Raw genomic sequence first — 13070 nt, 5'->3', positions numbered from 1 at the left:
GACATCGGATGGACGATCCGAGCATGTCGGGTAGCCGGATGACCGCCAGGGCTGTCATCGCACGATGAATCTTCCCGAGTACCCCCGAATCAATATATGAATCGCCACGATCTGATGGGCGGATCAAAAGTAATCGTCGGAACGATATTTGTTCACCAGGGGTAGCTCACGGCCAGTAAACACCATCCGGCCGGATTCCTGACTCGCATCCACTAGTACACTCATCCGCTATAGCCGGTACCTCACTGAATCTAAACAAACCCCCGCTATATTTTGACCGTAAATGAAATGTCAGAACGAATTCCGTTTATCGAATCAAACGACACTATCACCCCGCCATAATAAAGACCGGACGTATTTGAATTCACCATCCGGAAGAAAATAAAAAGATCCGAACCGAAAGCGAGGAGGCGTCGCACTGAACGTGCGTTTCAGTTCGCATCGACGTTCCAGAGCCGAAAGATTGTTCGAAAAAAGTGGTAGATAGCCGAAAAAAGTGACAGGAGTGCATCACGAGGATTTCCCAGGAGGTCACCCATCCTAGTACTAGTCTCGCCCAAGCACGCTTAACTTCGGAGTTCTGATGGGATCCAGTGCATTTGAGCTGGTATGATCGCACCCAGCATGCCTCTCCATTGTCAAAGTAATAAAGAGTTTCCATTCGCATTGTCGTACGAAGTCCGTTTAAATGAAAGTGCGAAAAAATCCTGCTAGATGACATCGGATGGACGATCCGAGCATGTCGGGTAGCCGGATGACCGCCAGGGCTGTCATCGCACGATGAATCTTCCCGAGTACCCCCGAATCAATATATGAATCGCCACGATCTGATGTGCGGATCAAAAGTAATCGTCGGAACGATATTTGTTCACCAGGGGTAGCTCACGGCCAGTAAACACCTTCCGGCCGGATTCCTGACTCGCATCCACTAGTACACTCATCCGCTATAGCCGGTACCTCACTGAATCTAAACAAACCCCCGCTATATTTTGACCGTAAATGAAATGTCAGAACAAATTCCGTTTATCGAATCAAATGACACTATCACCCCGCCATAATAAAGACCGGACGTATTTGAATTCACCATCCGGAAGAAAATAAAAAGATCCGAACCGAATGCTAGGAGGCGTCGCACTGAACGTGCGTTTCAGTTCGCATCGACGTTCCAGAACCGAAAGATTGTTCGAAAAAAGTGGTAAATAGACGAAAAAAGTGACAGGAGTGCAACACGAGGATTTCCCAGGAGGTCACCCATCCTAGTACTACTCTCGCCCAAGCACGCTTAACTTCGGAGTTCTGATGGGATCCAGTGCATTTGAGTTGGTATGATCGCACCCAGCATGCCTCTCCATTGTCAAAGTAATAAAGAGTTTCCATTCGCATTGTCGTACGAAGTCCGTTTAAATGAAAGTGCGAAAAAATCCTGCTAGATGACATCGGATGGACGATCCGAGCATGTCGGGTAGCCGGATGACCGCCAGGGCTGTCATCGCACGATGAATCTTCCCGAGTACCCCCGAATCAATATATGAATCGCCACGATCTGATGGGCGGATCAAAAGTAATCGTCGGAACGATATTTGTTCACCAGGGGTAGCTCACGGCCAGTAAACACCATCCGGCCGGATTCCTGACTCGCATCCACTAGTACACTCATCCGCTATAGCCGGTACCTCACTGAATCTAAACAAACACCCGCTATATTTTGACCGTAAATGAAATGTCAGAACGAATTCCGTTTATCGAATCAAACGACACTATCACCCCGCCATAATAAAGACCGGACGTATTTGAATTCACCATCCGGAAGAAAATAAAAAGATCCGAACCGAAATCTAGGAGGCGTCGCACTGAACGTGCGTTTCAGTTCGCATCGACGTTCTAGAACCAAAAGATTGTTCGAAAAAAGTGATAGATAGCCGAAAAAAGTGACAGGAGTGCAACACGAGGACTTCCAAGGAGGTCAGCCATCCTAGTACTACTCTCGTCCAAGCACGCTTAACTTCGGAGTTCTGATGGGATCCTGTGCATTTGTGCTGGTATGATCGCACCCAGCATGCCTCTCCATTGTCAAAGTAATAAAGAGTTTCCATTCGCATTGTCGTACGAAGTCCGTTTAAATGAAAGTGCGAAAAAATCCTGCTAGATGACATCGGATGGACGATCCGAGCATGTCGGGTAGCCGGATGACCGCCAGGGCTGTCATCGCACGATGAATCTTCCCGAGTACCCCCGAATCAATATATGAATCGCCACGATCTGATGGGCGAATCAAAAGTAATCGTCGGAACGATATTTGTTCACCAGGGGTAGCTCACAGCCAGTAAACACCTTCCGGCCGGATTCCTGACTCGCATCTACTAGTACACTCATCCGCTATAGCCGGTACCTCACTGAATCTAAATAAACCCCCGCTATATTTTGACCGTAAATGAAATGTCAGAACGAATTCCGTTTATCGAATCAAACGACACTATCACCCCGCCATAATAAAGACCGGACGTATTTGAATTCACCATCCGGAAGAAAATAAAAAGATCTGAACCGAAACCTAGGAGGCGTCGCACTGAACGTGCGTTTCAGTTCGCATCGACGTTCTAGATCCAAAAGATTGTTCGAAAAAAGTGATAGATAGCCGAAAAAAGTGACAGGAGTGCAACACGAGGACTTCCAAGGAGGTCACCCATCCTAGTACTACTCTCGTCCAAGCACGCTTAACTTCGGAGTTCTGATGGGATCCAGTGCATTTGTGCTGGTATGATCGCACCCAGCATGCCTCTCCATTGTCAAAGTAATAAAGAGTTTCCATTCGCATTGTCGTACGAAGTCCGTTTAAATGAAAGTGCGAAAAAATCCTGCTAGATGACATCGGATGGACGATCCGAGCATGTCGGGTAGCCGGATGACCGCCAGGGCTGTCATCGCACAATGAATCTTCCCGAGTACCCCCGAATCAATATATGAATCGCCACGATCTGATGGGCAGATCAAAAGTAATCGTCGGAACGATATTTGTTCACCAGGGGTAGCTCACGGCCAGTAAACACCTTCCGGCCGGATTCCTGACTCGCATCCACTAGTACACTCATCCGCTATAGCCGGTACCTCACTGAATCTAAACAAACCCCCGCTATATTTTGACCGTAAATGAAATGTCAGAACGAATTCCGTTTATCGAATCAAACGACACTATCACCCCGCCATAATAAAGACCGGACGTATTTGAATTCACCATTCGGAAGAAAATAAAAAGATCCGAACCGAAAGCTAGGAGGCGTCGCACTGAACGTGCGTTTCAGTTCGCATCGACGTTCCAGAACCGAAAGATTGTTCGAAAAAAGTGGTAGATTGCCGAAAAAAGTGACAGGAGTGCAACACAAGGATTTCCCAGGAGGTCACCCATCCTAGTACTACTCTCGCCCAAGCACGCTTAACTTCGGAGTTCTGATGGGATCCAGTGCATTTGAGCTGGTATGATCGCACCCAGCATGGCTCTCCATTGCAAAGTAATAAAGAGTTTCCATTCGCATTGTCGTACGAAGTCCGTTTAAATGAAAGTGCGAAAAAATCCTGCTAGATGACATCGGATGGACGATCCGAGCATGTCGGGTAGCCGGATGACCGCCAGGGCTGTCATCGCACGATGAATCTTCCCGAGTACCCCCGAATCAATATATGAATCGCCACGATCTGATGGGCGGATCAAAAGTAATCGTCGGAACGATATTTGTTCACCAGGGGTAGCTCACGGCCAGTAAACACCTTCCGGTCGGATTCCTGACTCGCATCCACTAGTACACTCATCCGCTATAGCCGGTACCTCACTGAATCTAAACAAACACCCGCTATATTTTGATCGTAAATGAAATGTTAGAACGAATTCCGTTTATCGAATCAAACGACACTATCACCCCGCCATAATAAAGACCGGACGTATTTGAATTCACCATCCGGAAGAAAATAAAAAGATCCGAACCGAAATCTAGGAGGCGTCGCACTGAACGTGCGTTTCAGTTCGCATCGACGTTCTAGAACCAAAAGATTGTTCGAAAAAAGTGATAGATAGCCGAAAAAAGTGACAGGAGTGCAACACGAGGACTTCCAAGGAGGTCAGCCATCTTAGTACTACTCTCGTCCAAGCACGCTTAACTTCGGAGTTCTGATGGGATCCAGTGCATTTGTGCTGGTATGATCGCACCCAGCATGCCTCTCCATTGTCAAAGTAATAAAGAGTTTCCATTCGCATTGTCGTACGAAGTCCGTTTAAATGAAAGTGCGAAAAAATCCTGCTAGATGACATCGGATGGATGATCCGAGCATGTCGGGTAGCCGGATGACCGCCAGGGCTGTCATCGCACGATGAATCTACCCGAGTACCCCCGAATTAATATATGAATCGCCACGATCTGATGGGCGGATCAAAAGTAATCGTCGGAACGATATTTGTTCACGAGGGGTAGCTCACGGCCAGTAAACACCTTCCGGCCGGATTCCTGACTCGCATCCACTAGTACACTCATCCGCTACAGCCGGTACCTCACTGAATCTAAATAAACCCCCGCTATATTTTGACCGTAAATGAAATGTCAGAACGAATTCCGTTTATCGAAGCAAACGACACTATCACCCCGCCATAATAAAGACCGGACGTATTTGAATTCACCATCCGGAAGAAAATAAAAAGATCAGAACCGAATCTAGGAGGCGTCGCACTGAACGTGCGTTTCAGTTCGCATCGACGTTCTAGAACCAAAAGATTGTTCGAAAAAAGTGATAGATAGCCGAAAAAAGTGACAGGAGTGCAACACGAGGACTTCCAAGGAGGTCACCCATCCTAGTACTACTCTCGTCCAAGCACGCTTAACTTCGGAGTTCTGATGGGATCCAGTGCATTTGTGCTGGTATGATCGCACCCAGCATGCCTCTCAATTGTCAAAGTAATAAAGAGTTTCCATTCGCATTGTCGTACGAAGTCCGTTTAAATGAAAGTGCGAAAAAATCCTGCTAGATGACATCGGATGGACGATCCGAGCATGTCGGGTAGCCGGATGACCGCCAGGGCTGTCATCGCACGATGAATCTTCCCGAGTACCCCCCAATCAATATATGAATCGCCACGATCTAATGGGCGGATCAAAAGTAATCGTCGGAACGATATTTGTTCACCAGGGGTAGCTCACGGCCAGTAAACACCTTCCGGCCGGATTCCTGACTCGCATCCACTAGTACACTCATCCGCTATAGCCGGTACCTCACTGAATCTAAACAAACCCCCGCTATATTTTGACCGTAAATGAAATGTCAGAACGAATTCCGTTTATCGAATCAAACGACACTATCACCCCGCCATAATAAAGACCGGACGTATTTGAATTCACCATCCGGAAGAAAATAAAAAGATCCGAACCGAAAGCGAGGAGGCGTCGCACTGAACGTGCGTTTCAGTTCGCATCGACGTTCCAGAGCCGAAAGATTGTTCGAAAAAAGTGGTAGATAGCCGAAAATAGTGACAGGAGTGCATCACGAGGATTTCCCAGGAGGTCACCCATCCTAGTACTAGTCTCGCCCAAGCACGCTTAACTTCGGAGTTCTGATGGGATCCAGTGCATTTGAGCTGGTATGATCGCACCCAGCATGCCTCTCCATTGTCAAAGTAATAAAGAGTTTCCATTCGCATTGTCGTACGAAGTCCGTTTAAATGAAAGTGCGAAAAAATCCTGCTAGATGACATCGGATGGACGATCCGAGCATGTCGGGTAGCCGGATGACCGCCAGGGCTGTCATCGCACGATGAATCTTCCCGAGTACCCCCGAATCAATATATGAATCGCCACGATCTGATGGGCGGATCAAAAGTAATCGTCGGAACGATATTTGTTCACCAGGGGTAGCTCACGGCCAGTAAACACCTTCCGGCCGGATTCCTGACTCGCATCCACTAGTACACTCATCCGCTATAGCCGGTACCTCACTGAATCTAAATAAACCCCCGCTATATTTTGACCGTAAATGAAATGTTAGAACGAATTCCGTTTATCGAAGCAAACGACACTATCACCCCGCCATAATAAAGACCGGACGTATTTGAATTCACCATCCGGAAGAAAATAAAAAGATCAGAACCGAACCCTAGGAGGCGTCGCACTGAACGTGCGTTTCAGTTCGCATCGACGTTCTAGAACCAAAAGATTGTTCGAAAAAAGTGATAGATAGCCGAAAAAAGTGACAGGAGTGCAACACGAGGACTTCCAAGGAGGTCACCCATCCTAGTACTACTCTCGTCCAAGCACGCTTAACTTCGGAGTTCTGATGGGATCTAGTGCATTTGTGCTGGTATGATCGCACCTAGCATGCCTCTCCATTGTCAAAGTAATAAAGAGTTTCCATTCGCATTGTCGTACGAAGTCCGTTTAAATGAAAGTGCGAAAAAATCCTTCTAGATGACATCGGATGGACGATCCGAGCATGTCGGGTAGCCGGATGATCGCCAGGGCTGTCATCGCACAATGAATCTTCCCGAGTACCCCCGAATCAATATATGAATCGCCACGATCTGATGGGCGGATCAAAAGTAATCGTCGGAACGATATTTGTTCACCAGGGGTAGCTCACGGCCAGTAAACACCTTCCGGCCGGATTCCTGACTCGCATCCACTAGTACACTCATCCGCTATAGCCGGTACCTCACTGAATCTAAACAAACACCCACTATATTTTGACCGTAAATGAAATGTCAGAACGAATTCCGTTTATCGAATCAAACGACACTATCACCCCGCCATAATAAAGACCGGACGTATTTGAATTCACCATCCGGAAGAAAATAAAAAGATCCGAACCGAAACCTAGGAGGCGTCGCACTGAACGTGCGTTTCAGTTCGCATCGACGTTCTAGAACCAAAAGATTGTTCGGAAAAAGTGATAGATAGCCGAAAAAAGTGACAGGAGTGCAACACAAGGACTTCCAAGGAGGTCACCCATCCTAGTACTACTCTCGTCCAAGCACGCTTAACTTCGGAGTTCTGATGGGATCCAGTGCATTTGTGCTGGTATGATCGCACCCAGCATGCCTCTCCATTGTCAAAGTAATAAAGAGTTTCCATTCGCATTGTCGTACGAAGTCCGTTTAAATGAAAGTGCGAAAAAATCCTGCTAGATGACATCGGATGGACGATCCGAGCATGTCGGGTAGCCGGATGACCGCCAGGGCTTTCATCGCACAATGAATCTTCCCGAGTACCCCCGAATCAATATATGAATCGCCACGATCTGATGGGCGGATCAAAAGTAATCGTCGGAACGATATTTGTTCACCAGGGGTAGCTCACGGCCAGTAAACACCTTCCGGCCGGATTCCTGACTCGCATCCACTACACTCATCCGCTATAGCCGGTACCTTACTGAATCTAAACAAACCCCCGCTATATTTTGACCGTAAATGAAATGTCAGAACGAATTCCGTTTATCGAATCAAACGACACTATCACCCCGCCATAATAAAGACCGGACGTATTTGAATTCACCATTCGGAAGAAAATAAAAAGATCCGAACCGAAAGCTAGGAGGCGTCGCACTGAACGTGCGTTTCAGTTCGCATCGACGTTCCAGAACCGAAAGATTGTTCGAAAAAAGTGGTAGATAGCCGAAAAAAGTGACAAGAGTGCAACACAAGGATTTCCCAGGAGGTCACCCATCCTAGTACTACTCTCGCCCAAGCACGCTTAACTTCGGAGTTCTGATGGGATCCAGTGCATTTGAGCTGGTATGATCGCACCCAGCATGGCTCTCCATTGCAAAGTAATAAAGAGTTTCCATTCGCATTGTCGTACGAAGTCCGTTTAAATGAAAGTGCGAAAAAATCCTGCTAGATGACATCGGATGGACGATCCGAGCATGTCGGGTAGCCGGATGACCGCCAGGGCTGTCATCGCACGATGAATCTTCCCGAGTACCCCCGAATCAATATATGAATCGCCACGATCTGATGGGCGGATCAAAAGTAATCGTCGGAACGATATTTGTTCACCAGGGGTAGCTCACGGCCAGTAAACACCTTCCGGCCGGATTCCTGACTCGCATCCACTAGTACACTCATCCGCTATAGCCGGTACCTCACTGAATCTAAACAAACACCCGCTATATTTTGACCGTAAATGAAATGTTAGAACGAATTCCGTTTATCGAATCAAACGACACTATCACCCCGCCATAATAAAGACCGGACGTATTTGAATTCACCATCCGGAAGAAAATAAAAAGATCCGAACCGAAATCTAGGAGGCGTCGCACTGAACGTGCGTTTCAGTTAGCATCGACGTTCTAGAACCAAAAGATTGTTCGAAAAAAGTGATAGATAGCCGAAAAAAGTGACAGGAGTGCAACACGAGGACTTCCAAGGAGGTCAGCCATCCTAGTACTACTCTCGTCCAAGCACGCTTAACTTCGGAGTTCTGATGGGATCCAGTGCATTTGTGCTGGTATGATCGCACCCAGCATGCCTCTCCATTGTCAAAGTAATAAAGAGTTTCCATTCGCATTGTCGTACGAAGTCCGTTTAAATGAAAGTGCGAAAAAATCCTGCTAGATGACATCGGATGGACGATCCGAGCATGTCGGGTAGCCGGATGACCGCCAGGGCTGTCATCGGACGATGAATCTACCCGAGTACCCCCGAATTAATATATGAATCGCCACGATCTGATGGGCGGATCAAAAGTAATCGTCGGAACGATATTTGTTCACCAGGGGTAGCTCACGGCCAGTAAACACCTTCCGGCCGGATTCCTGACTCGCATCCACTAGTACACTCATCCGCTATAGCCGGTACCTCACTGAATCTAAATAAACCCCCGCTATATTTTGACCGTAAATGAAATGTCAGAACGAATTCCGTTTATCGAAGCAAACGACACTATCACCCCGCCATAATAAAGACCGGACGTATTTGAATTCACCATCCGGAAGAAAATAAAAAGATCAGAACCGAACCCTAGGAGGCGTCGCACTGAACGTGCGTTTCAGTTCGCATCGACGTTCTAGAACCAAAAGATTGTTCGAAAAAAGTGATAGATAGCCGAAAAAAGTGACAGGAGTGCAACACGAGGACTTCCAAGGAGGTCACCCATCCTAGTACTACTCTCGTCCAAGCACGCTTAACTTCGGAGTTCTGATGGGATCCAGTGCATTTGTGCTGGTATGATCGCACCCAGCATGCCTCTCAATTGTCAAAGTAATAAAGAGTTTCCATTCGCATTGTCGTACGAAGTCCGTTTAAATGAAAGTGCGAAAAAATCCTGCTAGATGACATCGGATGGACGATCCGAGCATGTCGGGTAGCCGGATGACCGCCAGGGCTGTCATCGCACGATGAATCTTCCCGAGTACCCCCCAATCAATATATGAATCGCCACGATCTAATGGGCGGATCAAAAGTAATCGTCGGAACGATATTTGTTCACCAGGGGTAGCTCACGGCCAGTAAACACCTTCCGGCCGGATTCCTGACTCGCATCCACTAGTACACTCATCCGCTATAGCCGGTACCTCACTGAATCTAAACAAACCCCCGCTATATTTTGACCGTAAATGAAATGTCAGAACGAATTCCGTTTATCGAATCAAACGACACTATCACCCCGCCATAATAAAGACCGGACGTATTTGAATTCACCATCCGGAAGAAAATAAAAAGATCCGAACCGAAAGCGAGGAGGCGTCGCACTGAACGTGCGTTTCAGTTCGCATCGACGTTCCAGAGCCGAAAGATTGTTCGAAAAAAGTGGTAGATAGCCGAAAAAAGTGACAGGAGTGCATCACGAGGATTTCCCAGGAGGTCACCCATCCTAGTACTAGTCTCGCCCAAGCACGCTTAACTTCGGAGTTCTGATGGGATCCAGTGCATTTGAGCTGGTATGATCGCACCCAGCATGCCTCTCCATTGTCAAAGTAATAAAGAGTTTCCATTCGCATTGTCGTACGAAGTCCGTTTAAATGAAAGTGCGAAAAAATCCTGCTAGATGACACCGGATGGACGATCCGAGCATGTCGGGTAGCCGGATGACCGCCAGGGCTGTCATCGCACGATGAATCTTCCCGAGTACCCCCGAATCAATATATGAATCGCCACGATCTGATGGGCGGATCAAAAGTAATCGTCGGAACGATATTTGTTCACCAGGGGTAGCTCACGGCCAGTAAACACCTTCCGGCCGGATTCCTGACTCGCATCCACTAGTACACTCATCCGCTATAGCCGGTACCTCACTGAATCTAAACAAACACCCGCTATATTTTGACCGTAAATGAAATGTCAGAACGAATTCCGTTTATCGAATCAAACGACACTATCACCCCGCCATAATAAAGACCGGACGTATTTGAATTCACCATCCGGAAGAAAATAAAAAGATCCGAACCGAAACCTAGGAGGCGTCGCACTGAACGTGCGTTTCAGTTCGCATCGACGTTCTAGAACCAAAAGATTGTTCGAAAAAAGTGATAGATAGCCGAAAAAAGTGATAGGAGTGCAACACGAGGACTTCCAAGGAGGTCACCCATCCTAGTACTACTCTCGTCCAAGCACGCTTAACTTCGGAGTTCTGATGGGATCTAGTGCATTTGTGCTGGTATGATCGCACCTAGCATGCCTCTCCATTGTCAAAGTAATAAAGAGTTTCCATTCGCATTGTCGTACGAAGTCCGTTTAAATGAAAGTGCGAAAAAATCCTGCTAGATGACATCGGATGGACGATCCGAGCATGTCGGGTAGCCGGATGACCGCCAGGGCTGTCATCGCACAATGAATCTTCCCGAGTACCCCCGAATCAATATATGAATCGCCACGATCTGATCGGCGGATCAAAAGTAATCGTCGGAACGATATTTGTTCACTAGGGGTAGCTCACGGCCAGTAAACACCTTCCGGCCGGATTCCTGACTCGCATCCACTAGTACACTCATCCGCTATAGCCGGTACCTCACTGAATCTAAACAAACCCCCGCTATATTTTGACCGTAAATGAAATGTCAGAACGAATTCCGTTTATCGAATCAAACGACACTATCACCCCGCCATAATAAAGACCGGACGTATTTGAATTCACCATTCGGAAGAAAATAAAAAGATCCGAACCGAAAGCTAGGAGGCGTCGCACTGAACGTGCGTTTCAGTTCGCATCGACGTTCCAGAACCGAAAGATTGTTCGAAAAAACTGGTAGAGACCCGAAAAAAGTGACAGGAGTGCAACACGAGGATTTCCCAGGAGGTCACCCATCCTAGTACTACTCTCGCCCAAGCACGCTTAACTTCGGAGTTCTGATGGGATCCAGTGCATTTGAGCTGGTATGATCGCACCCAGCATGGCTCTCCATTGTCAAAGTAATAAAGAGTTTCCATTCGCATTGTCGTACGAAGTCCGTTTAAATGAAAGTGCGAAAAAATCCTGCTAGATGACATCGGATGGACGATCCGAGCATGTCGGGTAGCCGGATGACCGCCAGGGCTGTCATCGCACGATGAATCTTCCCGAGTACCCCCGAATCAATATATGAATCGCCACGATCTGATGGGCGGATCAAAAGTAATCGTCGGAACGATATTTGTTCACCAGGGGTAGCTCACGGCCAGTAAACACCTTCCGGCCGGATTCCTGACTCGCATCCACTAGTACACTCATCCGCTATAGCCGGTACCTCACTGAATCTAAACAAACACCCGCTATATTTTGACCGTAAATGAAATGTCAGAACGAATTCCGTTTATCGAATCAAACGACACTATCACCACGCCATAATAAAGACCGGACGTATTTGAATTCACCATCCGGAAGAAAATAAAAAGATCCGAACCGAAATCTAGGAGGCGTCGCACTGAACGTGCGTTTCAGTTCGCATCGACGTTCTAGAACCAAAAGATTGTTCAAAAAAAGTGATAGATAGCCGAAAAAAGTGACAGGAGTGCAACACGAGGACTTCCAAGGAGGTCAGCCATCCTAGTACTACTCTCGTCCAAGCACGCTTAACTTCGGAGTTCTGATGGGATCCAGTGCATTTGTGCTGGTATGATCGCACCCAGCATGCCTCTCCATTGTCAAAGTAATAAAGAGTTTCCATTCGCATTGTCGTACGAAGTCCGTTTAAATGAAAGTGCGAAAAAATCCTGCTAGATGACATCGGATGGACGATCCGAGCATGTCGGGTAGCCGGATGACCGCCAGGGCTGTCATCGCACGATGAATCTTCCCGAGTACCCCCGAATCAATATATGAATCGCCACGATCTGATGGGCGGATCAAAAGTAATCGTCGGAACGATATTTGTTCACCAGGGGTAGCTCACGGCCAGTAAACACCTTCCGGCCGGATTCCTGACTCGCATCCACTAGTACACTCATCCGCTATAGCCGGTACCTCACTGAATCTAAATAAACCCCCACTATATTTTGACCGTAAATGAATTGTCAGAACGAATTCCGTTTATCGAATCAAACGACACTATCACCCCGCCATAATAAAGACCGGACGTATTTGAATTCACCATCCGGAAGAAAATAAAAAGATCAGAACCGAAACCTAGGAGGCGTCGCACTGAACGTGCGTTTCAGTTCGCATCGACGTTCTAGAACCAAAAGATTGTTCGAAAAAAGTGATAGATAGCCGAAAAAAGTGACAGGAGTGCAACACGAGGACTTCCAAGGAGGTCAGCCATCCTAGTACTACTCTCGTCCAAGCACGCTTAACTTCGGAGTTCTGATGGGATCCAGTGCATTTGTGCTGGTATGATCGCACCCAGCATGCCTCTCCATTGTCAAAGTAATAAAGAGTTTCCATTCGCATTGTCGTACGAAGTCCGTTTAAATGAAAGTGCGAAAAAATCCTGCTAGATGACATCGGATGGACGATCCGAGCATGTCGGGTAACCGGATGACCGCCAGGGCTGTCATCGCACGATGAATCTTCCCGAGTACCCCCCAATCAATATATGAATCGCCACGATCTGATGGGCGGATCAAAAGTAATCGTCGGAACGATATTTGTTCACCAGGGGTAGCTCACGGCCAGTAAACACCTTCC

The 13070-nt window shown here is 47.4% G+C and overlaps 18 non-coding genes across 18 annotated transcripts; all 18 read right to left on the bottom strand.

Moving 5' to 3' along the window:
* Positions 1-502: 502 nt before the first annotated feature.
* LOC143874901 (5S ribosomal RNA) lies at positions 503-621 on the bottom strand. Its single transcript, XR_013249571.1, has one exon. It is a non-coding gene; the product is annotated as a 5S ribosomal RNA (ribosomal RNA).
* Positions 622-1218: 597 nt separating this feature from the next.
* LOC143874805 (5S ribosomal RNA) lies at positions 1219-1337 on the bottom strand. Its single transcript, XR_013249475.1, has one exon. It is a non-coding gene; the product is annotated as a 5S ribosomal RNA (ribosomal RNA).
* Positions 1338-1934: 597 nt separating this feature from the next.
* On the bottom strand, positions 1935-2053 carry LOC143875019 (5S ribosomal RNA). Its single transcript, XR_013249686.1, has one exon. It is a non-coding gene; the product is annotated as a 5S ribosomal RNA (ribosomal RNA).
* A 597-nt stretch (positions 2054-2650) lies between these two features.
* LOC143874285 (5S ribosomal RNA) lies at positions 2651-2769 on the bottom strand. The gene has a single exon (XR_013248970.1). It is a non-coding gene; the product is annotated as a 5S ribosomal RNA (ribosomal RNA).
* A 597-nt stretch (positions 2770-3366) lies between these two features.
* Positions 3367-3485, bottom strand: LOC143874401 (5S ribosomal RNA). Its single transcript, XR_013249082.1, has one exon. It is a non-coding gene; the product is annotated as a 5S ribosomal RNA (ribosomal RNA).
* A 596-nt stretch (positions 3486-4081) lies between these two features.
* On the bottom strand, positions 4082-4200 carry LOC143874949 (5S ribosomal RNA). The gene has a single exon (XR_013249619.1). It is a non-coding gene; the product is annotated as a 5S ribosomal RNA (ribosomal RNA).
* Positions 4201-4796: 596 nt separating this feature from the next.
* Positions 4797-4915, bottom strand: LOC143874284 (5S ribosomal RNA). The gene has a single exon (XR_013248969.1). It is a non-coding gene; the product is annotated as a 5S ribosomal RNA (ribosomal RNA).
* Positions 4916-5512: 597 nt separating this feature from the next.
* LOC143874900 (5S ribosomal RNA) lies at positions 5513-5631 on the bottom strand. The gene has a single exon (XR_013249570.1). It is a non-coding gene; the product is annotated as a 5S ribosomal RNA (ribosomal RNA).
* A 597-nt stretch (positions 5632-6228) lies between these two features.
* Positions 6229-6347, bottom strand: LOC143874999 (5S ribosomal RNA). The gene has a single exon (XR_013249668.1). It is a non-coding gene; the product is annotated as a 5S ribosomal RNA (ribosomal RNA).
* Positions 6348-6944: 597 nt separating this feature from the next.
* Positions 6945-7063, bottom strand: LOC143874623 (5S ribosomal RNA). The gene has a single exon (XR_013249297.1). It is a non-coding gene; the product is annotated as a 5S ribosomal RNA (ribosomal RNA).
* A 594-nt stretch (positions 7064-7657) lies between these two features.
* Positions 7658-7776, bottom strand: LOC143874527 (5S ribosomal RNA). Its single transcript, XR_013249204.1, has one exon. It is a non-coding gene; the product is annotated as a 5S ribosomal RNA (ribosomal RNA).
* A 596-nt stretch (positions 7777-8372) lies between these two features.
* LOC143874855 (5S ribosomal RNA) lies at positions 8373-8491 on the bottom strand. Its single transcript, XR_013249523.1, has one exon. It is a non-coding gene; the product is annotated as a 5S ribosomal RNA (ribosomal RNA).
* Positions 8492-9088: 597 nt separating this feature from the next.
* LOC143874282 (5S ribosomal RNA) lies at positions 9089-9207 on the bottom strand. Its single transcript, XR_013248967.1, has one exon. It is a non-coding gene; the product is annotated as a 5S ribosomal RNA (ribosomal RNA).
* Positions 9208-9804: 597 nt separating this feature from the next.
* Positions 9805-9923, bottom strand: LOC143874899 (5S ribosomal RNA). Its single transcript, XR_013249569.1, has one exon. It is a non-coding gene; the product is annotated as a 5S ribosomal RNA (ribosomal RNA).
* A 597-nt stretch (positions 9924-10520) lies between these two features.
* Positions 10521-10639, bottom strand: LOC143874998 (5S ribosomal RNA). The gene has a single exon (XR_013249667.1). It is a non-coding gene; the product is annotated as a 5S ribosomal RNA (ribosomal RNA).
* Positions 10640-11236: 597 nt separating this feature from the next.
* Positions 11237-11355, bottom strand: LOC143873965 (5S ribosomal RNA). Its single transcript, XR_013248658.1, has one exon. It is a non-coding gene; the product is annotated as a 5S ribosomal RNA (ribosomal RNA).
* A 597-nt stretch (positions 11356-11952) lies between these two features.
* LOC143874854 (5S ribosomal RNA) lies at positions 11953-12071 on the bottom strand. The gene has a single exon (XR_013249522.1). It is a non-coding gene; the product is annotated as a 5S ribosomal RNA (ribosomal RNA).
* Positions 12072-12668: 597 nt separating this feature from the next.
* Positions 12669-12787, bottom strand: LOC143874853 (5S ribosomal RNA). Its single transcript, XR_013249521.1, has one exon. It is a non-coding gene; the product is annotated as a 5S ribosomal RNA (ribosomal RNA).
* Between the last annotated feature and the right edge of the window lie 283 nt (positions 12788-13070).

Source organism: Tasmannia lanceolata, unplaced genomic scaffold, assembly GCF_043159265.1.
Source record: "Tasmannia lanceolata isolate RefF3 unplaced genomic scaffold, GAP_Taslan_0.1 ptg000003l, whole genome shotgun sequence".
NCBI classification, from domain to species: domain Eukaryota; kingdom Viridiplantae; phylum Streptophyta; class Magnoliopsida; order Canellales; family Winteraceae; genus Tasmannia; species Tasmannia lanceolata.
Note: the sequence above shows the minus strand (reverse complement) of the source record. Positions and strands in the feature narration are given on the sequence as shown.